The 19,208-nt window shown below is 44.2% G+C and overlaps 1 protein-coding gene across 1 annotated transcript in view; it reads left to right on the top strand.

Moving 5' to 3' along the window:
* The first annotated feature begins 6,987 nt into the window (after positions 1-6,987).
* The window catches only part of NUDT13 (nudix hydrolase 13), a 44,782-nt gene continuing 32,561 nt past the window's right edge, over positions 6,988-19,208 (top strand). Inside the window, exon 1 of the mRNA XM_083148454.1 lies at positions 6,988-7,070. The gene's annotated coding sequence lies outside the window, so the exon portion shown is untranslated. The remainder of the gene's footprint in view (positions 7,071-19,208) is intronic.

A 19,208-nucleotide genomic window follows, 5' to 3' on the forward strand; every position in this document is an offset into this window, starting at 1 on the left:
TTCTATAATGTTCGAGTATCCTCACCTTAAGGCAGCGTTTTGTCTTTCCTATATAGGATTTACCACAGCTACATCGTAGGCAGTACACTACATAGGTGGTATTACAGTTGATAAAACTTTTTATTGTTTTATCATTTCCATTGGCATCCGTGTAAGATTTTAATGCATTTATTCCATGTGGACACATTTTACATCTTCCACATGAAAAGAAGCCTACAGGTTTAGGTAAAAAATGTTCTCCTCCTTCTTTTACGGTTGCTATGGGTAACAGACTTGGAGACAGTCTCATTTTCAGTGTATTAGATCTTCTAAAAACCAGCTCTGGGTGGGTGGGGATATGTTCTTTAAGTATTGGGTCTAAAGTGACTATGTGCCAATATTTATCTAAAGCCTGTTTGATTTTTTTATTCTGTGTGTTGTACTGTGTTATAAACGGACAAAATGGTGTTCCAGTTGTTTTCTTCTGACTTTCTGTTTTGTATTGAATTAGCTCTTTTCTTTCTAAATTCCTAGCTTTCTTAACAGCGTCATTTATCACATGTGTCGGGTATCCTTTCTCTCTAAACCGTTGTATATAAATGAGAGATTGTTCATCAAACTTGTGAATGCTACTGCAATTACGCCTTAATCTGTACAATTGTGAATATGGCAAATTCAGTTTCCAGCGATCGAAGTGACAGCTTCTAAAATCTAAATAATTGTTGCTGTCAACAGGTTTAAAAAAGGTGCTGGTCTCAATTTGAGTATTGGATGGCTCAGATTTTGCCATGAGGGTCAGGTCCAAAAACTCGATCTGAGTAGGATGGTAATTGGACGTAAAACTCAAATTAAATTCAACATTGTATATAGATGCAACAAATTGTTTGGTCTGGAAGGGTACAGAAGACCTGTTCAAAATCTGAGCCATCCAATACTCAAATTGAGACCAGCACCTTTTTTAAACCTGTTGACAGCAACAATTATTTAGATTTTTCTTTGCAGTGTGAACGAGGTATTAGGAACTGACTAACTGGTGCATTATGACCTTCCACTTTATCACTTCATCAGGCTCAATACATCTACCCTTATGTTAGTAAAAATTATTTTGATAAATATGTCTGCTAGATGATGTCCCCAGCACTGCCTGGGTTTTTTTCTGATTCTCTCTTATCCTTCCTCTCTCTCTCTTTACCACTCCCTGCTTTTTCTACTCTCTCTTTTATTCCATATTTTTCTTCGACTCTCTATTTCTCCTTTTGCGTCCTAGTCTTTGTTTATCTCCCACTACACTACACTACACTTTTATCCCCAATATCTTCACCCCTCTTCTGTTTTGTTCTTTTTTCCCCTGTCTTGTTAGCCCATTCATCAATACGTTTTAGCTATTTAATACTAGTTGCATATGATAAATGGTGTTCCCCCCAAAAAAATCATGAGTTTTAAAAATGACAGTTGGGAGCTAATTGTCTGGAGCATTGTTTGTCATATTTGATGAGTTTTAATAGCTAAAATGTGTTTCTAAATGGGCTCCACTGTCTCCTACCCCTTTGTACCTGAATCTGATTATCTCCTGATTCCCTGTTTATTACAGTATCTATTCTTTTTTTTGTTATTTTATATACAGTATAACCTACAGCACCTCCTCCTCCACAGGTTCCTTTTGAGTTCTTCTGGTTGTTGTCAGACAATGGCTTTGGCATGCCCGTGTCCTCTGCAGACTAAATGTACATGAGTTCCAGGGCCATGTGTTTAAACTTTATAGAGGGCTAGTGTGATTATTTTGTATTTGTTTAAGGGGGGGAAGGCGTTGCAAGGTATTCAGTTTTCTTTTTTTAGACTGAGCGGTAGGCACTTAGGTCCAATATGTACAGTATGTGCACAGCAATCTAATGATAGTTTATCAGCAATTTATTTTACACAGATATGCAAAATATTGCCTTTTTTACAAAATATCTCGGTACTTGTGTGGTTTCACGGCGCCAGCATGGTGCCGTGCGTCTGAGTCCCCTTGCGGGGCTCGCTTCGCTCGCCCACGCTGCGGGCTCACCACGCTTTTTAAAATCAACTCCATGCCAACATGGATAGTGGGGGTATGAACTATCCATGTTGGCATGGAGTTAAGTTACTTTTTTGGACATATTTCGTGGCAAGCGTACACCCGGAAGTAGCACGGCGTCATGCTGGCCCGGTGAAACTACACAAGTACCAATATCTCTTTTTATGAGCATCACATCTTGTATCCCTATGTAGAGAAAAAAACAGATTTAATAACTGCGCTTCATTGAGGAAGAAATTGGTTCACAACACAATAATTTTACACTTTTTAATATATAAATCAAATATAATAATTACCATAAACACAATTCATGTGTACACAAATTTCAAAAAATGGTGCTAAAATACCATTAATTGGCAAGCAATTGTTAATAATGGAATCTTCCACTTTGATTGTGGGCACGGTTTGTTTGAATAATGCACCCCACTTTTCTTGTTAATTGTGGATCCTATCGGTACTTGACTCCACGGACAGTGTTATTGGGGGGAGAGAGAGAAGGGGCAGTCAATGTCACTCACATATGTGGGATTGTATCCAGTTGATCCAAGCTGTACTTGGGGTGGTCCCCGTGAGAGAATGTGCTGTCTGTTGTTCTCCTTTAAATGTCCTCAGTTGGTATCCTGGTCCGATTCTGAGTCCCCAGTGGATGGGTTGCAACCCAATATTGTACTCACATTGTACTCACACAGTCCACAATGAAGTATAAAGTGGGGGTGCTGCGGGCTGACGCGTTTTGCTGGTTGGCATGTACAGATAACTTTCAGGCATGTACTCATTCTCGCAATGTGTGTGGCTCCAGATTAAGCCAAATAATAAGTGTTTTTATTACCATAAGGTAAATCGCACCAGCTGGACAATTGAATGTTCTAATTGTGACATTGGGGGGCAGTGACATGATAATGCGATAAACTTGCTCCCAGACTGCCCACTACACTGCCTTCTCCAGGACACCTAAGTCCCCACATTTCTTCAAAGTGTGTGAAAGGTATTGTAATGTAACATCCTTCCAGTGACTTTTAAGATAAAAACAGAGTCTGATCGGTAGATGTATGAAGCAGTGATAAGGGAGGAAAAGTGATAAAAGACTAGCTGTACTAAGCCTTGAAAAGTGATAAAATAGGGAATGATAATCCACCAACCAATCAGCTCCTACCTGTCTTAAGGGCCCTACATACGCAGAGATTTGTGCCAGAGATTCATAACGGGAGATTCAGCACGAGAGATTTCCCTTAATCTGAATTTTTCAGATAATGAGCCACACACACACAGATGTGTGCCAGAGATTCATAGGGGGGAATTTACTAAAGGAAATTTGTAAAAAAATAGGTGTATTTGTATCCAGAAATACAATTATTTTTGACATTTACTATCCCGAAAATACGGCAATTCGTAGTCGTATTGATGTGCTATCGATACGAATACGAATTGCCATATTTTCGGGATAGTAAATGTCAAAAATAAGTGTATTTCTGGATACAAATACACCTATTTTTTACAAATTTCCTTTAGTAAATTTCCCCCATAATGGCAGATTCAGCATGAGAGATTTCAAATCTCTCACAGAAACTTCAGGGGAATAAAAAAAAGTATTCAAATGTAAATAAGGGGTTGGAATAAAGCCTGGGGGAGTGTCACCTGTCAAACTCTCTGACCTGCAGACCCATTCAAGTCTACATCAGGAAATCTCAGATCATAGTATTCCAGCTTTTACTGCAAGCAGACCTGTTTCCCAACAGCCACTGGCCATCAATGATTTTAATATTCCCCATCTGGGGAGGGGGGCATACCACTGTGCCACCAATTAATTTAGTATTCCCCATCTGGGGAGGGGGGCCATATCCACTGGCCAGCAATGTTTATTTATAAGCTGTGCCACCAGGTTTTTTTTCTATATATGGGAGGGGGGGGGGGGTTGTTTTTACATATGAACATTAGGGAGGGCAGGGGGGGATGTGCATTGTGCCACCGTGCCATTATGCAATAAGGCCTGCATCCCCCATTCACATGCAAATAAAAACATTGATGGCACAGTGTAATCGCATCCCCCTGCCCCCCTAATGTTCATATGTAATAACCCCCCCCCCCCTACCATATATAGATAAAAAAAAGCTGGCGGCACAGCTTATAAATAAACATTGCTGGCCAGTGGATATAGCCCCCCTCCCCAGATGGGGAATATTTATCTCATTGGTGGCACAGTGTAATCCCATCCCCCTGCCCCCATAATGTTCATATGTAATAACCCCCCCCCTACCATATATAGTTAAAAAAAAGCTGGTGTGGGGAATATTAAATTCATTGGTGGTCAGTGGCTATGCACCCCCCCCCCTAGCTGGGTATACATTGGTGGCGCAGTGTGGAAAAAAAATACTTACCAACTCCGGAGTCCAGCGTCGCTTCCTCTCTGTCCCGCAGCGTCCACAGTCGGCCGGCTAATCCCGAGGTGTCCGGCGCTCTGCGTCATCAGGGGATGCGGCGGTGTCCGGCGTCATGGGGGGGCGCCGGTCTCCTGCTGCTCCAGCGGCGGCCGTTGCGTCATCAGGGGATGCGGCGGTGTCCGGCGTCATGGGGGGGCGCCGGTCTCCTGCTGTTCCAGCGGCGGCCGTTGCGTCATCAGGGGCGGCGACCGGCATGTCACTGTCATGTCAAGGGGGGGCGGCGTTGTGGGACATCAGGGCGGCGTTCAGCGTCGCTCAGAAGGCCCTGCTCACATCCGAGGCCACATATGAGCAGGAGCTTCTGAGCGACTGCTCTAGATTGACAGGCAGGTCCGTTCTGAATCCTGGCCAGATTCAGAACGGCGGGGGCGCGCCTGTAAATCGCTGTGTGGGCTATACACACAGCGATTTACATGCATTTTCAGGGATTTTCTGAGTGATTTGTTAAAATCGCTCAGAAAATGCCTGAAGATTGTGCTGTGTGTGGGGCCCATTATTTCAAACACAGTCTTTGACATGGCAGGTAGGAGCTGATTGGCTGGTGGTTTATCACTCTCCATTTTATCAGTTTTCAAGATCACTGTCCAATCAGCTCCTAATTGTCCCTTTTTAAACCCAACCTGTATCTTTACAGTCAGGAGCTGATTGGCTGGTGACAAAGTACCACACACTTTGGGGCAGATGTATTAAGCCTTAACAAGAAATAAATGCAAGGGTGATAAGGAGAGATAAATGTCCAGCCAATCAGCTCCTTACTGACTTTTTTCAAACACAGGCTGTAACATGGCAGCTAGCAGGTGATTGGCTGGACGGTTATCTCTCCTTATCACCCATGGATTTATCTCTTGTTAAAGCTTAATACATCTGCCCCTTTATCACTTCTCCTCCCCTATCACTGCTTCATGAATCTACCCCTAAAAGTCATGTTGTTTTTAGTGTCAAATAAATGTGTTGTAAAAAACCCATGAAAATCGATAAATCCCACAATGTGGCAATGTGGATTGAAACAATGGGGGAAATTTACTAATGGGATTTCTATTTAGGTGGAGGAGGGTTAGGTTTAGGCAACAGCAGGGGACTTAGGGTTAGGTTGTGGGGTAGGGAGTTTAGGGAGAGGCTGCAGGGAGGGAGGGTTAGGCTGTGGGTTGGGGAGTTTAGGGAGAGTCTGCAGGAGGGAGGGTAAGGCTGTGGGATAAGGGGTTAGGTTTAAGGGGTTAGGTTTAAGTGGAGTGTTATGAGGGTTAAGGTTAGGCTGTGTGAAGAGAAGGTTAAGGAGGGCAGGGGGAAGGTAAGTGTATTTACCTGACCGCTGTCAGCAGTGGTGTAACTAGAATTTTGTGTCCCCTTCCAAAAAAAAGTGTCTACCCTCCCTCATTCATTAACAATAAAAAATTGTTGTACATGCTCATTGCCAGGGATTTCTTGCGCATTGCCAGGGGTTCTATGCTCTTTTACAGGGGGTTACATACAGTACTTGGTTCAGGGTGTCACATAATTGGTCTGTGGTCTGATGGTGGATGTTGGGTGATCACGAAGAAACTGAAAAAGATCAAAATAACACTTGAAACATATATAAGGGTACTAGTTGGTATATGTGTGTCCAACAAATTCTTTAAATTAACCTGGATTGCAGCTTCAGGGGACTAACCTACAAACCAATTACTGGAACAAGCTTTTTATCTATAATTGTATAGCTTTACTAATAAATTTATTTAAAATGCCTAAGTGGTCTCTGTACAGCGCCTCCACAATATACACTTAAACACTTGTTTTACAGGTCACAATTGTTTTTTTTTCCATTTTCAAGCATTTGGGAGTAAATGGATGATTGTCTTTTTTGTTCCCACCAGACAGATTGGACCATACTTGCTACTCTACCGGAATGGTCCAGGAGGCTCCCGAAAATTGGGTCCCCCTCCTGGCCCCCCGGGGAAGGTGGGCAAGTCTCGTACATCACCCCCACACCCTCTCTTGTCCACGGCAAGGGGGTGGGGCTAAAATGACATGAATAGCATGATTTCACATCATTTAAACCCCTCCTCCAATCCACAGACCTGCAATTTGCAGTGTTTGAATGGCATCAATTGGACAGATAAATCTGTAGGTGCCGTGCCTCCCAGGTTAAGTTTGAGAACCCCCACTGCCATACAATATTAAATCTATCAATTCAAGTTGATAAACTAAATATTTAAAACGATATTTAAAAAGATTGATACGGTAAAATAATAGGAGCAGCATTGTTTAGTAGTATTGTTTATGTAGTTATTGCCGAGTTCAGCACCGGCTGTTTAACAGTGTAGCTTAACAAATGTATCAACTATAATGGAAATACAGACCACTACTGCCTGTGCCAAGTGGCTGGCATATTGATCTAACATGCTTTATAGTTAGTGAATTACCATTTGAAGAACACACATGCATCACATGCACATTGTATAACACACAGCATACAAATGGCCGATAGAACCGAACAGCCCTGTGGGAAATGTAGTGTTTCCACGCACCCATCGCCTGCACAGAGAACGCAGCAGGACTTCATCCCCCATACTCCCTCCGCAATATGTGTGCCGGCTGAAGGTTGTTACTGGGAGACGGAAGTAAGTTAAATAAAGTAACATTCACATTAATGCGAATAGAAAGTTTGCTGTAAAGTGTATACATATTTGTGGATGGTTTAATGCACTCGTAGTATATTTTTACCACTGCACATTATGCTGTCACATATTAATACACGTATTTGCTGACAATTTATTTTGCATAGTTTGCCGTGCCATGTTACTACTAAGGGGCAGATTTATTAAGCTCACACCTCGCAACATGACCCTCTCCAGGAGGGACACATTGCTCTGTTTCTGGACTTCCCTCATAATGTATGATTGCCATCACCTGTTTCACACAGGTTAATTGATAACACAGGTAATGGCAATCATTAAGGGAGACGTCCAGAAACAGAGCAATGTGTCCCTCCTGGAGAGGCAGAGGCAGAACTCTTGGAGGCAATGGAGTCATCTGCCGCCGGGCTCCTGCTCTCAAGGGGGCACCTCTCAACCACAGCCAGTTGAAATCCATTAATTGAAAGCCATCAAATACACTTCTGTGGCTGAGTTCTCAAATATCTCTGTATATATATATATATATATATATATATATATATATATATATATATATATATATACACAGTATATAAAATATATTTCATAACAGACTATATATATTTTGAATAATGTTTTTGGGGGGGGGCACCAATATATTCATCTTGCCTCCGGGCAGCTGGGACGAACTTCCGCCACTGTGGAGAGGGTCATGTTGGGAGTAGGGATGACCATCGACTATCGATGATCCCAAAACATCGATGGTCGGGACCCAGTGCTCGATGTTTTGGGCATCGTTAGGCGAGGGTCGAATAGTTTGATGCCACCGATGGATGGCATCCGATGGTGATTTTAAATCCCCCCCCCCCTGCTGGCCAGCTGCCCGGCTATACTACCCTCTCCGAGTCCTAGACTGTGACTAACTCTTTCTGAATTGATGAATGATGTCATCAATGCATCATGTTATGTGGTGCAGCGGCACTGGGAGTCGGGACTGTCTTGAATTTGTTTGTGTGCGTGCGCCCACTGGTGGTGGCCGGCCTGGTCTCTTAGTGCAGCCCAATTGAAGTGAGCAGCCATTGCACCACTCCCCCGGAAACAAGACAAGTTGAGAGTGAGACGGACTCCGGAGCAGGAGCCGGCTGGTCGATGGTTCCCACCATCGTCTACTTGCGCATGCGCAGAGGAAGAACGGGCCCGGGGTGGCCACCACCGGGAGGTGCGCGCATGCGCGATAGAATTATACCCGATGCGCTGGATAATAAGGTTTCGCATGCGCGCGCCACGCAGAAGAAACCTTATTATCCAGCGTGTCATGTATGGTTCTATCGTGCATGCGTGCACCTCCCGGAGGCAGCAGCCGCCCTGTTCTTCCTCTGCCCATGCGCAAGTAGACGATGGGGGCCAGGCGTCGATGGCCATCCCTTGAATGGTTTATAGCCATCGATGGTTCCGGGTGTCCGTGGCAATCCCAAGTTGGGAGGTATGAGCTAGGTGAAGTGATAAAGTGTCTAGTTTTTATCACCGGCCAATCAGCTCCTAACTGTGAAGTTACAGGCTTGGTTTGAAAAATGACAGGTAGGAGCTGATTGGTCGGTGATAAAATCCAGACACTTTGGGGGAAATTTACTAAAGGAAATGTGTAAAAAATAGGTGTAAAAATAGGTGTATTTGTATCCAGAAATACACTTATTTTTGACATTTTCTATCCTGAAAATACGGCAATTCGTATTGATGTGCTATCAATACGAATTGCCGTATTTTCGGGATAGAAAATGTCAAAAATAAGTGTATTTCTGGATACAAATACACCTATTTTTACACCTATTTTTTACACATTTCCTTTAGTAAATTTCCCCCTTTATCACTTTACCGAGCTTAACAAATCTACCCCTGAGATGGTTCATTTGTAATAATTTAGACAAACTAGTGTGTGAGCAGTGCGAGCACATATGAGTACATAGGGTAATGGTCATTGTGATCTTTTCCTGTACCTTTTTGTAATGAATGATAAATATAGTGGACTAGGTGATTCATCGCGCCCTACGGGCGCTCTTCACACCGTCGTAGGGGGCTGTGCCCCATTAAAATGACACTGACGGAATCTGCTGCGCTATATAAGACACTGTCACGGAATCTGCTGCGCTATATAAGTCACTGTAACGTAATCTGCTGCGCTATATAAGACACTGTAACGGAATCTGCTGCGCTATATAAGACACTGTAACGGAATCTGCTGCGCTATATAAGACACTGACGGAATCTGCTGCGCTATATAAGACACTGTGACGGAATCTGCTGCGCTATATAAGACACTGTAACGGAATCTGCTGCGCTATATAAGACACTGACGGAATCTGCTGCGCTATAAAAGACACTGTCACGGAATCTGCTGCACTATATAAGACACTGTAACGTAATCTGATGCGCTATATAAGACACTGTAACGGAATCTGCTGCGCTATATAAGACACTGTAACGGAATCTGCTGCGCTTTATAAGACACTGACGGAATCTGCTGCGCTATATAAGACACTGTCACGGAATCTGCTGCGCTATATAAGACACTGTCACGGAATCTGCTGCGCTATATAAGACACTGTAACGGAATCTGCTGTGCTATATAAGACACTGTAACAGAATCTGCTGAGCTATATAACACTCTGTAACAGAATCTGCTGCGCTATATAAGACACTGTAACGGAATCTGCTGCGCTATATAAGACACTGTAACGGAATCTGCTGCGCTACATAAGACACTGTAACGGAATCTGCTGAGCTATATAACACTCTGTAACATAATCTGCTGCGCTATATAAGACACTGTAACGGAATCTGCTGCGCTATATAAGACGCTGTAACGGAATCTGCTGCGCTATATAAGACGCTGTAACGGAATCTGCTGCGCTATATAAGACGCTGTAACTGAATCTGCTGCACTATATAAGACACTAACGGAATCTGCTGCGCTATATAAAACAGTGTAACGGAATCTGCTGCGCTATATAAGACAGTGTAACGGAATCTGCTGCGCTATATAAGACACTAACGGAATCTGCTACGCTATATAAGACGCTGTAACGGAATCTGCTGCGCTATATAAGACACTGACGGAATCTGCTGCGCTATATAAGACACTGTAACAGAATCTGCTGCGCTATATAAGACACTGTAACGGAATCTGCTGCGCTATATAAGACACTGTAACGGAATCTGCTGCGCTATATAAGACACTAACGGAATCTGCTGCGCTATATAAGACGCTGTAACGGAATCTGCTGCGCTATATAAGACGCTGTAACGGAATCTGCTACGCTATATAAGACACTGTAACGGAATCTGCTGCGCTGTATAAGACACTGTAACGGAATCTGCTGCGCTATATAAGACATTGTAACGTAACGGAATCTGCTGCGCTGTATAAGACACTGTAACGGAATCTGCTGCGCTATATAAGACGCTGTAACGGAATCTGCTGCGCTATATAAGACGCTGTAACGGAATCTGCTGCGCTATATAAGACGCTGTAACTGAATCTGCTGCGCTATATAAGACACTAACGGAATCTGCTGCGCTATATAAAACAGTGTAACGGAATCTGCTGCGCTATATAAGACAGTGTAACGGAATCTGCTGCGCTATATAAGACACTAACGGAATCTGCTACGCTATATAAGACGCTGTAACGGAATCTGCTGCGCTATATAAGACACTGACGGAATCTGCTGCACTATATAAGACACTGTAACGGAATCTGCTGCGCTATATAAGACACTGTAACGGAATCTGCTGCGCTATATAAGACACTGTAACGGAATCTGCTGCGCTATATAAGACACTAACGGAATCTGCTGCGCTATATAAGACGCTGTAACGGAATCTGCTGCGCTATATAAGACGCTGTAACGGAATCTGCTACGCTATATAAGACACTGTAACGGAATCTGCTGCGCTGTATAAGACACTGTAACGGAATCTGCTGCGCTATATAAGACATTGTAACGGAATCTGCTGCGCTGTATAAGACACTGTAACGGAATCTGCTGCGCTATATAAGACACTAACGGAATCTGCTGAGCTATATAAGACGCTGTAACGGAATCTGCTGCGCTATATAAGATGCTGTAAATAAATACAGCATCCCCGCCCCTCCCCCGGCCCCACCAATCCCCCAAACCCCAAGTTTATAACATCATTAATTAGCTATATAAAAATAAATCCACCTTCACCTTGTAGATAAGGATCAATGATTGCAGCAGGTCCAGGGCAGCACGAGCAGCAGCAGAACACCTTCTCCTCCAGGCTACAGCCAGCGCTTGGGATGGCCGATAACGCTGTTGTAGCCAGGGAGGAGGGTAGCATGGGCAGGTGGGTGACTGTAAGAGGAGTTATGCTGCGCTGCGCTGCCCGGAAGCCGGCCCGAGCAGCAGCAGCAGCAACAGAGAGCAGTGAATTAGCCGCCCGGCCTCATCGTCCGGTCCGTGACGTTTGGACCTGGTGAGCAGGGCAAGAGGCAGGCGGCGGGCAGGGCAGCCGCCGGTGCACGCTGCCTGTTAAGTTGTATTCTTAAGATCTAGTGCACCCTGCATCAAATGCTTTAAATGCCTCCAGGCTCCGGCTGTCAGCAAGGGGGATTCAAGCAGCTCCACGCTATTCCATCCCCCTACCGAGTGAGACAATCCTGAGGGTGAGAGGAGTCACATCCTCGGGGTTGTCTCACTCGGCAGGGGGATGGCATAGCGCAAAGCTCCGGTCCACTGCTGCTTGAAACCCCCTTGCTGACAGCCGGAGCCTGGAGGTAATTAACGCATTTACCACTACACTGCGGTGGGGGGGGGGGTGTTGTTATCGGGGCAGGTGGCTTTGGCGGCGGCAGGACGCTTGTTAGGCTGAGCTGAGTGTCCTGACTCCTGAGGCTGCGTAGGCCAGACATTAAGGTGCCCGTGCGCAAGACATAAAAGCTGGCTGCAGTGCTTAATGCAGCCTAAGCCAGCCTGCCTGCTTTTGGGGAACTGCAATTGTGGCCAGACATGATGGGTGGAAGGAGGCGGAACTGAGTTCCAGCTTCAATAAGAACTTCCGCCCCGTTCCGGCCCACTTTAACCCCTGGTTCTCTTCTTCTGTTATATATTTGGCTACGATCTTGCAGGCTGGGTGGTGTGTGACCCCGCCCAGCATTACAGCCGCAGATGATTGACAGATGTAGCCAAATATATAAGAGATTATATCCATATCATAGTTGTGCTGGCAGCAGCTGTCTCCTTACCTCCCCTCCCCAGTTGAATTCTGCATTCAGAAATAATGATCTTTGAAGGAATCAATCATACAGATAAAGCTGTTATCATAAGTAAATCAGGGGCAGATTTATTAAGCTCGGTGAAGTGATAATGTTGTTGGTACTTTATCACCGGTCAATCAGCTCCTAACTGTGAAATTACAGGCTTGGGGGCAGATGTATTAAGAGAGATAAACGTCCAGCCAATCACTTGCCAACTGCCATGTTACAGGCTGTGTTTGAAAAAAGTCAGTAAGGAGCTGATTGGCTGGACATTTATCTCTCCTTATTACACTTGCATTTATCTCTTGTTAAGGCTTAATACATCTGCCCCACAGTTTGAAAAATGACAGGTAGGAGCTGATTGGCCGATGATAAAGACCAGACACTTTATCACTTTACCAAGCTTAATAAATCTACCCCCAAGTTTATAAAAAGCAATGGAGACCCAAGGTTTCAATAAGACCTCTTGGCGCCAGTGTATTAAGGCTAGTGGTGCATGTTACCCTATGCCGAATGTTGTAGTTTGCCACTGTAAGGATGGCAGACAGTATCACCAATAATGAGGGATCTACAGGTAACGCTGTTTAAACATGTAAAGTTACCAGGGTGCGTACCTAGAAATTGTTCACTGCCTGCAGTTTGTAGTTTAGACACCTCAGTTTTGACAACAATGTTGCGTATACTCCTGCCACGAGTATAGCACATAGCGGGTTATTCTAGTCCATTCTTTCTGACAAAATCCTTCTTAGATGGACAAAACCATGTGCACTGCGGGTGGGGCAGATGTAACTTGTGCAGAGAGAATTAGATTTGGGTGGGGTTTTTCTCCAAATTGAGATCTATATTGAAGTGTAAAATCATGCAGTCAGTATTTTCCCTGCACAGAAACAAAATAACTCACCCAAATCTAATTCTCTCTGCACATGTTGCATCTGCCCCCCTGCAGTGCACATGGTTTTCTCCATCTAAGAAGGATTTTGTCAGAAAGAATTAACTAGAATAAACCCCATAATGATGTCAGCATCAGTCAATTTAAGGAAAACATCAGGCCACTGCTTTTTCACAGTTCCCACTGACTTTTTATTTTCGAAGCTAGGAGAAATCATTCAATGGTCGGCAACTGCGGAATGATTTCTCCTGCAGCAGAGAAATGCGAGGGGATGTGTCTTCGTTACACACATTTTAACGTGGGGATTATTCGGCGGAGCAGCACCTCTGGTGCTCAGTAGCCTGCGAGCTTCACAGCTTACCGAGCAAACCAGAACCACCCCCTATGTGTCCGTATGTCCGCATGTGTGTCAGTGTCATCATCTATTATTAAAGTTAAAATTGTAAAAGATGGTGCTTTTTGTGTGTGTGTGTGGGGGGGGGGGGGGGGGGGGGAGGGGGGTATATTTTTACTCCTGGGCCCACAATTTGCTAGTTCTGCCTCTGGACAGGGACATAGCGAAACATCACTCATCTAAGTCAGTAGCCCATTTATTTTAATGATTTGTCCACATGCGGTGAACCCCATTGAATGAATGGGAAATAGCATGTTCTACATACATCTGTAGTTTGAGATTAAAATGAGTAGAAATTGGTATGTATTCAATGCTGTTTGCGAGTGGTAACAGCGAGCAGGGCTTCCTGCTCGCTGTCACCACTCACCCTGACAGTATTCAACACTGCCTCCGCATCCGCCAATTCCCCCTCGCTCCGTTTTTTGAGCGAGGGGGAATTGGCGGATGCGGCTCCAGAAGCAGCGAGACCCGCGGCTAAAAACTGCGAGTTTTCTGCAGCAGCCGTGGGTCTCGCTGCTTTGGGGAATTCTCGCCGTCCTGTGACTGCGAGGATTTCCCCACAACGTTGAATAGTGCGAGCGGCCGGCGCGGGGGTTAAACAGTGAGGATCGCTGCTTTTCAGCAATCCTCGCTGTTTAACCCCCTCGCCGGCCGCTCGCTGCGGCATTGAATACATGCCATTGAGTTATGTGGAAACCAAAATACCACTTTCCTGTCACTTTTCCTATGGTAAGTTGATGTACATATAAATGAGGTCCCTGAGTTCACAGACCTGCTTGGAATACTTATGTTAACGAAGTTTTAGCTTTGCATTGGTATGTGATTGCAGATGTAAAGTACAGAACTGCTTGTTTGTGCAGGTGGGCAGAGGCTGTAATAGCAGAAATGTTGTTTGCACATTCCCGCCAAGGAGACTACTGTGCTATGTTGTACTTGTAAAGTAGCATGTATTGGTGTCGACATATATACATATTGGACCTGATTCTGGTTGTTCATTTGCAATAGCAAACTCCTTCTTTACTGCACAAAACCATGTGCAGTGCAGGTGGGGCTGATGTAACTGGTTCCGGTTGATAGGTCTACAGTGTCTAGATAGACAGTCAGTAGGTTTACCCGCAAAGGTCGACATGCAATAGGTCGACAGGGTCAAAATGTCGACATAAAAAAGCTAGACACATGAAAAGGTAGACATTACTTTTTATCGTGATTTTTTTTCTTTTTTTTAAATCGGCTTGTTTTTATTTCAACATCCATGTCGACAAAGAGGTAGAATATAATAGTGTCAAAATCGCTGGCGACCATATTGCCAGTGATGGGAGTGTGCCCCGCCGGGTGCGCACTCCTGTTTTCAGCCCCGTTCTAATTACTGGTCGCAGGAGCTTGCTATATTGCAGTGTAAAAATAAAGCAGTCAGTATTTTCCCTGCACAGAAACAAAATAACTCACCCAAAGCTAAATCTCTCTGCATATGTTACATCTGCCCCCCTGCAGTGCACATGGTTTTGTCCAGCTAAGAAGGAATTTGCCTCTAAGAGTGAACTAGAATAAGGCCCTTTGTTCCCAACACTCCACAGAGACAGCACTGACTAAAGTAGTACATTTATTTGGTCACTGCTAAGTCCAAACGTCATTACTCATTTCTTATTCTTCTAGCTCTCTCTGCTGCTTTTGACACTTTTGAACATTCTCTAGTCATACAAACACTACAATCACTAGTTCTTCAAAACACTGACCTCCCTTGGGCCCTTATTCTGATTGAGTCAGACGGCTGCGTGTTCGGTCGGACGCCGATGTATTTTGTTTGTGCATGTGCAGAGGCCTTTCTGCGCATGTGCGAATGCGTTGCACGTCCGAACATGGCATGAATTCCTTGCAGAAATTGGTCGGACCCATCCGAGCAGGGGGTGGAGAGGGGCGTGAAGGGCTGTTTGGGCTCATTACAATATGCGTACGCCCCGTGTTTCATGGGCATTCCCTTGAAAACATTGGGCGTACATATGGTAATGCGGCCGTGACGCACGTGTGGGGGGCGGACAGCTGACATAGCCGGATGTCAGCTGCCCGCCCATATCCCTGCTTTCACATGGAAAAATGTCCGAGTGGTCTAGACGGGATGCAGTTACAATCCCGGCGGTCGGGATCCCGGCGTTCAGAATCCCGACCGCCGAAATGCCGACACATTCTCCCTCCGTGGGTGTCCACGACACCCCTGGAGGGAGAATAAATTAGTGTGCCGAGCGTAGCGAGGCACCGGGCCCGCTGCGTGGCGAGCGCAGCGAGCCCGCAAGGGGGGGCGATCCACGTCCCCCCCTTGTCGGCATTTCGGCTGTCGGGATTCCAGCGTCGGGATTCTGAACGCCGGGATCCCGACCGCCGGGATTCAATACTGAATCCGTCTAGACCATTGGAGAATGGGGGAGGTGTTCACATGAAACGTCAACTCGCAGTCCATTTGGACGGTGTGATCAATCCGTACGGTAGGCTGGGCTAAGAACACTCGGTGGCCGTCCGAAATACGCATCCATTCGAGTCAGCTAGAATAAGGGCCTTGGTTCCTATCTTATCGCTCCTTCAGTTTTCACTTCTCTGAACCTACCTCCTCTTCGCTGCTTCTTTCAGTTGGAATACTGCAGAGCTTGGTCTTGGGTCCTCTGCTTTTCTCAATCTATACTCTTTGTAGACGAATTAATTAGCTCTTTTGGATTTCAGTATCATCTGTATGCAGATAGATGATTCTCAAATCTACCTGTCCTTTCCAGATTTGTCACCTTCTGTATTGGTCCGTGTCACTGAATGCCTTTCTGCCATCTCATCTAGGATGTCAACTCGCCACTTTAAACTTAAATTAGTCAATGAGTTAGTTATATTTCCACCAGTCAACAGAAGTTACCAAAATGATATCTCTATCACTGTTGAGAACTCAGCAATCAATCCTACCCCACAAACTCGCTGCCTAGGTGTTATACTCGACTTAGAACTGTGCTTTGCTCCCTACATTCAATCTGTCTTAAATTATGTTACATGCATCTAAAAAACATTCAAGATACTTCCAAAAAACTTTAATTCATGATCTCTTTATCTCCCGCATTGATTATTGCAATCGTCTTCTTACTGGTCTTACCAAGAAGAGACTCTCACCACTACAATCCATTCTGAATGCAATTACGAGGCAAATCTTTCTTGCTAGACGTTCACCGGCTGCAGATCCACTCTGTCAGTCCTTCCATTGGTTACCTGTATTCTACAGTATTCAATATAAAATACTTTTACTTGCACATAAGGTCCTTAACTAAACTACCCTAATGCACATCTCTTCACTTAATTCAACATATCTCCCAACCTGACCTCCCCGCTCTTCTCAAGATCTACGTCTCTCATCCACACTAATTACTCACTCCCATGAATGATTACAGGACTTTCTGTTAGCTGCACCCACTCTGTGGAATGCCCTACCACGCGCAATAAGACTCTCCTCTAACTTTTTTTTTTGAAGAAAGTAAGAAAATCTGGGGAACGGCACTCAAAAACAGCAGCCTTTTGTGAACACTACGGTATCAATCCCTAGGATCCCTAAAGAAAATATTGATAGAGGTGGGTGCAGAAAAGTGATGCTATAAAATAATCCTATGAGAAAATTCAGGGATGTTCTTTCATTTCACTCCATCTGCATGCTTACGGGTCGCAGTTCGCATGTGTGAGACCATCCTGCGGCAATTAAAGCCTACTACTTATTTTTTTAATGGCTGGCCGTTCGCAAGTTGATTGACAGGAAGCTGCCATTTCTGGGCAGCAACCTATTGTTTTCTGGGAGTGTCAAGGAAAATGCAGGCGTGCCCAAGCGTTTTCAAGGGGGAGGGTGTGCCTGATTCATTTGCAGCCTATTTTGGGAAGGGGAGAAAAATTTCTAGCTATGCAACTGCATTAACAGGATTACACTCAGGTGGCGTAACAATTACTATTCGCGCATTGATCGCAGGGCACTGCTAATTTGCTGCTGTGTGATCAGGTCTGAATCAGGTCCCTTCCCTTTACCTCCTGCTGGAACATTCAATCTTACAGATGTGTACACGTACCACTATGTGCTGTTTAACACGTAAGAAAGCTATATGTATGTGGCACAATTCTACATCACCTGTAATTGAATAAACCTCTATGTAGCTAGATTTGGCTGTAAGCAATTCAGTGGAGATCGCAGCTGTTCTGTTTTCAAAATAGCATGTGAGAAGTTTGTCTCGTTACACTGATCTGCATGAAAATAAATCGTGCTGCAAACAATGTTTATTTTGTTATAAGGAGAGGGTTTATGTTTTTCTACATGGAAAAAGTAAAATTGTTTCTGGCTTGGTAAAAAGAATGATTATTCAGATATTGGCTTAAATGGATAGTCACTTCCAGATGGGAACAGCTGCTTCCATTTGCGTAATGAATAATCTTCTAAATCAATTATTACATGGCTGGGAAGGAAAATGAAAGATTCACAATTGACTAGTGAGGTTTATATCTTGGCTATACACTGACTTAAATCATGCTGATAAATCTAATCTACTAGGCCACATGCAGGGTGATCTGCATATACAGGTTGAGTATCCCTTATCTGGATATCCCAAAACCGAAATCTTCCAAAAACCATAGGTTTTGTTTTTTCTTGTCCCCTGGTGTCCATGGTGGTGATGAAGTTTTTGTCCATTTCCAGATTTTAAGAGCAAATTACAGAATTACAAATGACAATTGCTCCCAACCAGTACCAGATTTTTAATATATAGTTGGATGGTTGGATTTAAGACATGCTGGCCACACATCAGACCAACTTTCCTCCAACCATCCAACTAGTTGATCGGATGGAATAAAAACCTGGTACTAGATAGGAGCAAATGTAATTTGTAATTAAGTCATTTGTTTCCCAAATCTGAAAATGGACAACAACTGTCACTCAGACAATGGACTGTAGTTGGACCTATTTGATTTAAACAATTGTACTGAATGTTTTTGTCCATTCTCCTGTGTTTGTGAGCAAATTGCTTATTGGCATTTGCCCCCACACCAGATTTTCAGTCCAACAAACCAACTATTTGGATGGTTGGAGGAAAGTTGGTCTGATGTGTGGCCAGCATTAGTCTAGTGTCAATCCAGTCCACTGGAGATCTGACTCCCTAAATTGTAACCGAATGGTTTTCCAGACTAGAGTTCTATATGCCCATGGATGATCTTAAATTGTCTGAATCTACTAAATAAAGAAATGCTAAATATAGAGAACTCAATACTTTTTGGCGACCTTGGCTCCTATTTAAAGAATATCCCTCCTATTCAGGGAACACTACATTTATGCTGCTTTCACATTGCCTAAACGGTATTTAAAATGGATCTGAGCCACTAAACCCCTTTCACATTGCAGGTGAAAACCGTTTTAAATAGCATGTAATACCATTCACACACTCAACCCGTTTAACCCCCAGGGAACACGTATCAAGCCATAGAAATAACGGCTCTGAAATGGGTAGGACACTGCTTTTTAACCTTTTAACAAATACCGGTATTTGTTAAACGGTTAAAGCACCCTGGAGCTTTCACACTGCAGATCTACCC

The sequence above is a fragment of the Crinia signifera genome, chromosome 6, assembly GCF_055691185.1.
Source record: "Crinia signifera chromosome 6, ASM5569118v1, whole genome shotgun sequence".
In the NCBI taxonomy this organism is placed as follows: domain Eukaryota; kingdom Metazoa; phylum Chordata; class Amphibia; order Anura; family Myobatrachidae; genus Crinia; species Crinia signifera.